Source organism: Haemaphysalis longicornis, unplaced genomic scaffold (genome assembly GCF_048455015.1).
Source record: "Haemaphysalis longicornis isolate Haplotype H1 unplaced genomic scaffold, Haemaphysalis longicornis Haplotype H1 scaffold_11, whole genome shotgun sequence".
NCBI lineage: Eukaryota > Metazoa > Arthropoda > Arachnida > Ixodida > Ixodidae > Haemaphysalis > Haemaphysalis longicornis.
Window position 1 is genome coordinate 90,901,565 of NW_027526214.1, and position 8,046 is coordinate 90,909,610.

The following is an 8,046-nucleotide window of genomic DNA, read 5'->3' on the forward strand; positions in this document are numbered from 1 at the left end:
ACAAAGGAATGCTGGCTGAAACCGCATTGAGCCCCTTCCCAGCCGCCGCAGAGAGTAAATGCCCACTGGTGGGCTTGAAATAAGCCCCACGTTTGGGCGCCAGATGCGAACCTGCTCTCTACGGCATGCCAAAAACGAGGCGCACACACAGCGGTTGAGCAAAAGAAAACGGGTTATTCACATGGAGCTCACTCTCAGTACAGCGTCCAGACACACACCAGAAGAACCCCCTGGCCTCCCGAGTCGAAATCTCCGACAGGCGACCCTTCTCCCCTCACCGCTGGCCGCTGCTCCGTGTCCAGCGGCGCCATCTCTCGGGCGCCGGCGTCCCCAGCTCCAGCGGCTTGTGTGCGATCGAAAGGCGGGGACTGGGAAGGGTCGCGGTGAGGGGCACCGAAGCCATCCGAGCAACACCTTCCAGTCCAGAAGGCATTGCGCCAAGCCGCACCCCCACAAACATTCTTGCTGTTTTAAAATATTTTGGTTCAGTGCGGAAAAGCCTATTTCTAGCTGAATTGCGCCATTAGGTGAAAACGTCGCGAATATCTACAACAACACTTTTGGAAACAATCCAAAAATATACAGTGCTGCTATTTGTTGCGAGAAGTTCGGCGAATTTCCCAGATATAAATTTGATGGGCTCGGTAGCTGTGCGAACGCGCAGCCTAATCCGTTTGCCTTCATCATGCAGGTACTCACGGTGCCTTCAATGTTGTTGCTGCTGTTTCTCATGCCTGGCTTCATCGGACTGTCAACAGTTCCCGCCGCCTTCCACAACGGCATTTGAAACTTCAATCCCGCTACCATCGCACCGCATCCAGCAACAGCGCCGCCACTGCAAACCTTGACCTTCGACCACACGTGGACTACCCCATCAAGACAGACATCATCTGCAGTCACGACTACAAAACAACCTTTCCTGTCCGCGCCGCATTGTGTACTCGGTAGCTGTGTGAACGCGCAGCCTAATCCGTTTGCCTTCATCATGCATGTCAGTAACAGAAGTGCTTTTTTGCTAAGAAATCGAGTAATTATTTTCTAGTTCAGCTGCCGAGCCCACGGTGCTGCGTTGCGATAATTGTCGAGTGTGCGCAGGTCATACGCTCTTTATTGCTTTTGGCGGGGGATGTCGAAACTAACCCTGGGCCTCCCACTGCGGAAGACTTGCTGCCTGAATTGAAAAAGCTATCTGCCGGGAAAAATAAGCACATTTCTGACATTCAGGATATATAAAAATCAACTAACAAAGACGGCCGTAATAATAACAGGTTTGTGCAAAACGCATCACTGACCCTGAAAAATATTGCACTGCCCTTTCATTCATGCGCACAGAGCTAGATGGCATAAAGACACTCACAATCGAAATGACTGGCAAGATCTGTAATCTGGAATCCCGTGTAGACGACAGCAAGAACCGCTCGCGATGAAACAATCTTATATTTTATAGCATTCCGGACACTACTAAAACTGAAACGTTTTCGGACTCGGAAGAAATAATCATTCGTCACTGCTCCGACACACACAAACTAAGAATTCCTCCCTCAGCATATGAGCGGGCGCACCGGTTCGGGCGCATTTCAGAAGAACGCATTCGACCCATAATTGTAAAGTTTCAATCATATAAGACCAAAGAACTTATCCTTTCAAACGGCCGCAAACTCAAGGACACAGACTTCGGCGTGGGTGAGGACTTATCCCCTGCGGTACGTCATGCGCGCAAACATCTAATTGCTTTTGCAAGAACTAAGTAAACAGCTTTCACGGTGCGCTTCGAAACCCTTCTTCTCGGAACTAAACGCTACATCTTTGACGAGTCATCGCAGACAGTGAAATAATTAAAATAGCAATCATCCCGTGCTCGACCAAAGCCAACCTCCTACCAAATTGTACCCAAATAAGGTTTTTCGTTTTCCGTGATCTTTACTAACAATAAAAGTATCATTTCGAAGCGTGAACATGTTTCTACTGTGGTTTTGTAATCCAACAGCGAATTTCTTATATTGACCGAAACATGGTTAAGGGACAGCGTCTCTGATCAAGAGGTCTTGTCCGATTTGCCTAATTTTCAACGATTTCGGATGGGTCGCAAAGAGAATGCGGAGGAGGGGTTCTTATTGCCATTAACCAAAAAAATGTCCAGCTCGTTAGTTCACCTGTCATCTGACCTTTAAATTATTTGGATTCTTTGTTCTGTAAGCCCCTGTCAATATTACTTGGCGTCTGTTACAGGCCCAGGAATAGCTTTCCTGACTTTCCTAATAACCTTAATGACGTATTAAATGAAGTTACAAAAAAGTGTCCCAATGCCCTCATAGTTTTGTTCAGTTATTTTAATTTTACGGGTATTAATTGGCTAAACCAAACCATGCCCTCACAGGCCCAAGGTGAAGCCGGGGCTTTCCTGGACGTTTGCTCACATTTTAAACTCTCACAAATGGTGACTGCCCCAACCCGCCTAACACAAGAGTGTGAAAATATTTTGGGCCTAATAATAATAATAATAATAATAATAATAATAATAATATTATTGGTGTTTATTGATTCCAAAAAACAGTATACAAATGTGGGTCTGCCAAAGCCACAAGGGCTTGAAGGGCAGTGCCCAGCAGCGCAACACGCCGCAAACCAACCAACAGGCAGAAGTTGAAAAAAAAAACAATGATAATTTACACAAAAAAAGAACAAGGAAAAAGAAAGGGAAAGAAGAGAAAAGAAAGAAAAGAAAGAAAAGAAAGAAAAGCAGCACTGCTAAAGGCGATAGTGAAGGTCTATGAGACTATTTTTAATTTTACTTCGACTATTCATCAAAAAGAAGTCGTCTGGCAAAGAATTCAGCACCATTGGGACATAGTATTCGCGAACATGTTCACCAAATCTAGTTCTAGTTCGTGGTAAAAGAAAACGATCGCGAGGGCGTAAATCCCGCACAGGAGTGTACGGCTGGCAAAATTGCAGAGACCAATTACACTCAAGTACAATTGTTTGTTTAAACAACAAGGTAAAATCGGGCATGCGGAAAACACGAAAGACATCTTTGTTATCAATCTCTGGTGTATCATACAAAACGTGTTTGAGTGTCGGACGTAAAATAGCATCCACCTTATTTTTCCAGAAATCATAGCAAAAGTAAAAACAACAAATTCCGTACCTTAAAGCGGAACAGGCTAAGGCAAAAGCAATTTGCTTACGTACTCTTAAGGAACAAAGTGATTTGAGCCCGTACATCAAACAGGCAGTTTTCCTCAGCTGAGAACGTATAAAGGTCAAATGCGTATTCCAAGACATGTTAGAGTTAAAAAATATATCCAAGTATTACCATAGTCCACAGGCAAAATAGGAGTGCATTTACAGTTCGAACAACCAGGGACATGCAAAAAAAATGATGTAACATTCGGTATTAGCTTTAGACTATTACGAAAGCAAACAAAGTGAGTTTTTTTAGTGTTGATTCGAATTTCGTTGCTGCTAAACCACTTCATTATCTGTTCACAATCATGTTGCAGATTTCCAACGGCATGATCGAAGACACTATGCCTAGAAACAAGCAGAGTGTCACCCGTGTACTGAAATACCCGGGAATGAAGTACACAGTTTGAAATATCATTAACATATAAGTTAAAAAGCAATGGTGCCAAGATAGACCCTTGCGGAACGCCAGAGTGTAGTACTTGTGGGGAACTTGTAATTTTGCCCAATACGACATTCTGTCGGTGGTTACGAATGTAATTTTCTAATAGCAACAGGAAAGGCCCACGGAAACCATATTGGTGCAGTTTGTCGAGCATTATATCGTGGTTTACAGAATCAAACGCTTTTGATACATCAAGAAACACAGAACAGGCAAATTCGTTGTGATCATTGGCATTATTAAGTACATCCGAAAGGTCATCCAATGCTTTTTGTGTACCCCTACTAGCGGTAAAAACGTATTGGTTGGACAAATGTATGTCGTGTTTTTCGATAAAGGAAGTCATTGTAAAAGCCAAATGTTTTTCTAGTACGAGGCCAATTGTTGAAAAATTTATATACCTCGGTAGCTATTGACACAATTTTTTACGCCTTTCTTGTAAAGAGGTCTTACAAGAGCACTTTTTAAACCTTGTGGCACGATTTGGGTTGCAATAATATTGTTGATGATGGCAAGAATTACACATTTAAGTTTATCAAAATGCTTACAAAGGTATTCAATGGATACACCATCCAAACCTGGTGATTTCCGCTGGGGAAATCCAGATAAGATATACCTTAAAACTTTCTCGGTACATGGGAGAGGAAAAGCAGAATCTTTAACAGAACTAATACTTTGAGTCTTCGGATTTCTACTAACGGCTTGACCGGCAGAGGAAAAGAAACAGTTGAACTCATTACCGAAGGTGAGTGATGCCGCGCAAAAGTTTTGGGCAATTATATCAGAGGAATGCTTGGCTGTTTTGCCCCGTAACCGATTAATGGTAGACCATGTTTTGGCCGGTATATTTCAGGAATCGCTGAATACGCTGTGAAAATATTTTATTTTTTCAGAGTGAAGCACAGCATTTGGTTTGTTACGGGCCGATTTAAATTGGGTTCTTAAATGGTCATTTTTGGGTGAGCGTCTGCAACAGGCCCAGGCCCATTCTCTTTCTGCTATTGCTGCAAGCACCGAAGAATTAATCCAAGGACGATCAATTCCCCTCTGTTTTAAAATCACTGTTTTTTTCGAAGCTTCCAGTATCGTAGTTACTGGGAACAAAGAAGCCATAAAGATCGCCCGAAGGAGTAAAAGCAAGCAAAAGGTTCCAGTCAAAATTTGCTACTGTCAAGTCCATTTGTCGTTTATCTGTAATTACTACGGAGTGGGATTTCTGAGCATTCGATACAGCATTGTTAGAATCACTGAATACCTGGCACCCGACGAAAAAGTGATCTGACATTTTCTGTTCAATATTGAAAGATTTATTTCTTATGTTCGAAGCGGAAATTCACATGATCAATGCATGATGACACTATCTTGTCACCTCGAAGCTCGACACGGGTTGGACTATTTATCGCAGCTTCAATTTATTTATCTGCAAGAGTGTTTAAATATTCAATAACCAATGGTAGCTTATTTTTTATTGTGTTGATATTTACGTCCCCCAACACGCAAAAGTAACCGGAGGGAATGCGTATGTCATTTATTTCTTCGATAAAGCATGGAGGGTTTAGGTTAGGGGCCTATAGATTGCAAGCAATCTGATATCTGACGTTACTTCTGAACATCAATCATGAGGGTTTCCGCGGTCACGAGGGAAAAATCGAGCAGATCAGAAGCCCAGTTATTCTTCATGAACAATGCGATGACGCCCCCCGCATTATTGCTACTCGTTCGAAAAAAACTAGAATAGACTGCTAACGAAAATGGGGGGGTTATGTTCTCCGCAACGTTTATTTCAGTTAGTACGAAAACATCAACTGCATCTTTTAAATTGTGAACAATATAAGAAAATTCATCCCAGTGCTTACGTACACTTCGAAAGTAAACATGAATACATATAAAAAAACAAACAGTGGTTGATAAAAAAATATTATGAAAACCCGAGAAATCTTTAAATAAAAATTCCCCGCATTTCCCCGAGGGGAAGAATGTGAAAGTGCGAATGCACGATTTCAATTTGCGCGGTTCGGTAATGTTGGCGAAAGAGAGATCACACACACACACACAACTACAAAGAAAGAAAGATGACTTTATTCACAGACACCTATTTGTGTTGTCGTTGTACTTGATTGCTAGAGCGGATCTCAGCTTTGAAATTTCCTGTCAGTACTCCTTTAAACAGGTGCATTAGCCCTTCTCACGCCCGATTCTTGGCCAATCCCCCACGTGGGTATGTGCCATGTCAGCGGCCAGGCAGCGCGCGCCCATCTCCCTCGTTGCCAAGGAAGACGAGGAGATTCCTGGCCAATCCCCCACGTAAGTATGTCCCATGTCAGCGGCCAGGCTGCACGCGCCCATCTCCACGTGCGCGGACATCGCCGGTGGACGCAGGTTCAGGGGCGCTTAAGAAGTGCATTGAACTTAAAAGGGAGTCTGACGCCATGAAAGAATCTGGTACGAAGGATTACTTATCCCCTTTAAGCCAGCTGTGTAAGGTCAGTTGCAGGTGAGACCCGAATAGAAGGATCACCCTCCCTCTTCTTGAGGAACGTGTGGCCGTTTTTTACCCAAACGAACTTTTATGATTTGTCCTTCGCCGCCGTACGCGCAGCCCAGTACAGCTCCCTGTTTTTCTTCGTCAAGTTTTCTGAGGAAACCACAACTGGAAGGTCACCGTTCTCAGCACATTCTCTGAGTTTTGAACGCTTATCCAACCAGAGATTACTAACTTTGACCGAAGTGAACCTAACCAAAACAGGGGACGGTTTATTTCGAAGAGGGGCTAACCTATGAGCAGCAACAATGTCACCGGAAGAAAAAAGGGTGTCAAGCTTTTGAGCAAAATTTGTGAGTATAGCAGGCAGATTCTCATCGGGTGTTACGGGAAGGCAGTGAATGTCTAGGTTTTCTAGTCGGCTGTACTGTTCAGACTCATTGAAGTCACTCTGAAATTGTTCAATAATTCAGGCTTGTGAGGTTACACAAGTCTCACGCTCTTGCACCTGTGATGACAAAGCAGTTGCCGTAGCGTCTCGAGCATCAATTTCAGTCACAATAGTGTCGTATTTTGTCGAAAGGTTGTCTAGGGAATGCTGAACTTCCCTAACAACAGATTTCAGCGATTCAACTTGAGGTTTCAGGGTAAGAAGCTCATATATTTGATGTCCATGGATGAGAGCTACTCGACACGTTTCGTAATAGACACGAGGATGTCTAGCTTTTCAGTAATGTCAGCTAGTTGCTCGGACACGGTATAGGGATCTGACTGCCAAGCCGCTTGGCCACGGCACTCTTTGCATCGCCACGTATCCCTCTTCGCTCCCATAGAAGCAAACGTTGCTCCAGCGACACCAGCACAAACCGGCCCCAAGTGATGCGCGCCGAAACACACAGAGCATTTCAAATGTTGTTGGTCTGCGGTAATGTTTTCAGAACAATGTACACATTTTAGATCGGACATTTCACAGAAACTCGTAGTTGGCGGCAGATTCTAAAAAAAATAAGGAAATTGGATGACCATTCTCACCTGCAGTAATGCAAAACAATGGTCAGTGCCAGTTCCCACCATGCCGCCAACTGAAGCCGCCGTCTTGAACCCGCTGCTTTTTATAGGCGATCTTGGGCAATGATGCGCCGCCTCGTGGTAGACTGCAGCGGGGCGAAATTGCGCACTCCACAATGCGCATAAGCAGGATCCAGCAGTGGCACGTGACGCCACGACCCGGCCAGCAACTGATGCGATGCAGATATGGCGGTGACTTTCAATGACGAGCGATGGCGAGCAGGAACGCGTCCGTTGCAAGCAGGAGAAGACAGAAAAAAAAACGTCGACCTGCAGTAATGCAAAACAATGGGCAGTGCCAGTTCACAACATGCCGCCAACTGCGGCTGCCGTCTTGAACCCGCTCCTTTTTATAGGTGATCTTGGGCAGTGATGCGCCGCCTCGTGGTAGACTGCAGCCGGGCCAAACTACGCACTCCACAATGCGCATAAGCAGGATCCAGCAGTGGCACGTGACGCCACGACCCGGCCAGCAAGTGATGCGATGCAGATATGGCGTTGTAGTTCAATAAGGAGTGATGGCGAGCAGGAACGCGTCCGTTGCAAGGAGGAGAAGAAAGCAAAAAAACGTCGACCTGCAGTAATGCAAAACAATGGTCAGTGCCAGTTCACAACATGCCGCCAACTGCAGCTGCCGTCTTGAACCCGCCCCTTTTTATAGGCGATCTTGGGAAGTGATGCGCCGCCTCGTGGTAGACTGCAGCCGGGCCAAACTGCGCACTCCACAATGCGCATCAGCAGGATCCAGCAGTGGCACGTGACGCCACGACCCTGCCAGCAAGTGATGCGATGCAGATGTGGCGGTGTAGTTCAATGAAGAGTGATGGCGAGCAGGAACGCGTCCATTGCAAGGAGGAGAAGAAAGCAA

At 45.0% G+C, this 8,046-nt stretch overlaps 1 pseudogene; it reads left to right on the forward strand.

The window, feature by feature from the left end:
- The first annotated feature begins 685 nt into the window (after positions 1-685).
- Positions 686-1,835, forward strand: LOC144160718 (uncharacterized; annotated as a pseudogene).
- The last annotated feature ends 6,211 nt before the right edge of the window (positions 1,836-8,046 follow it).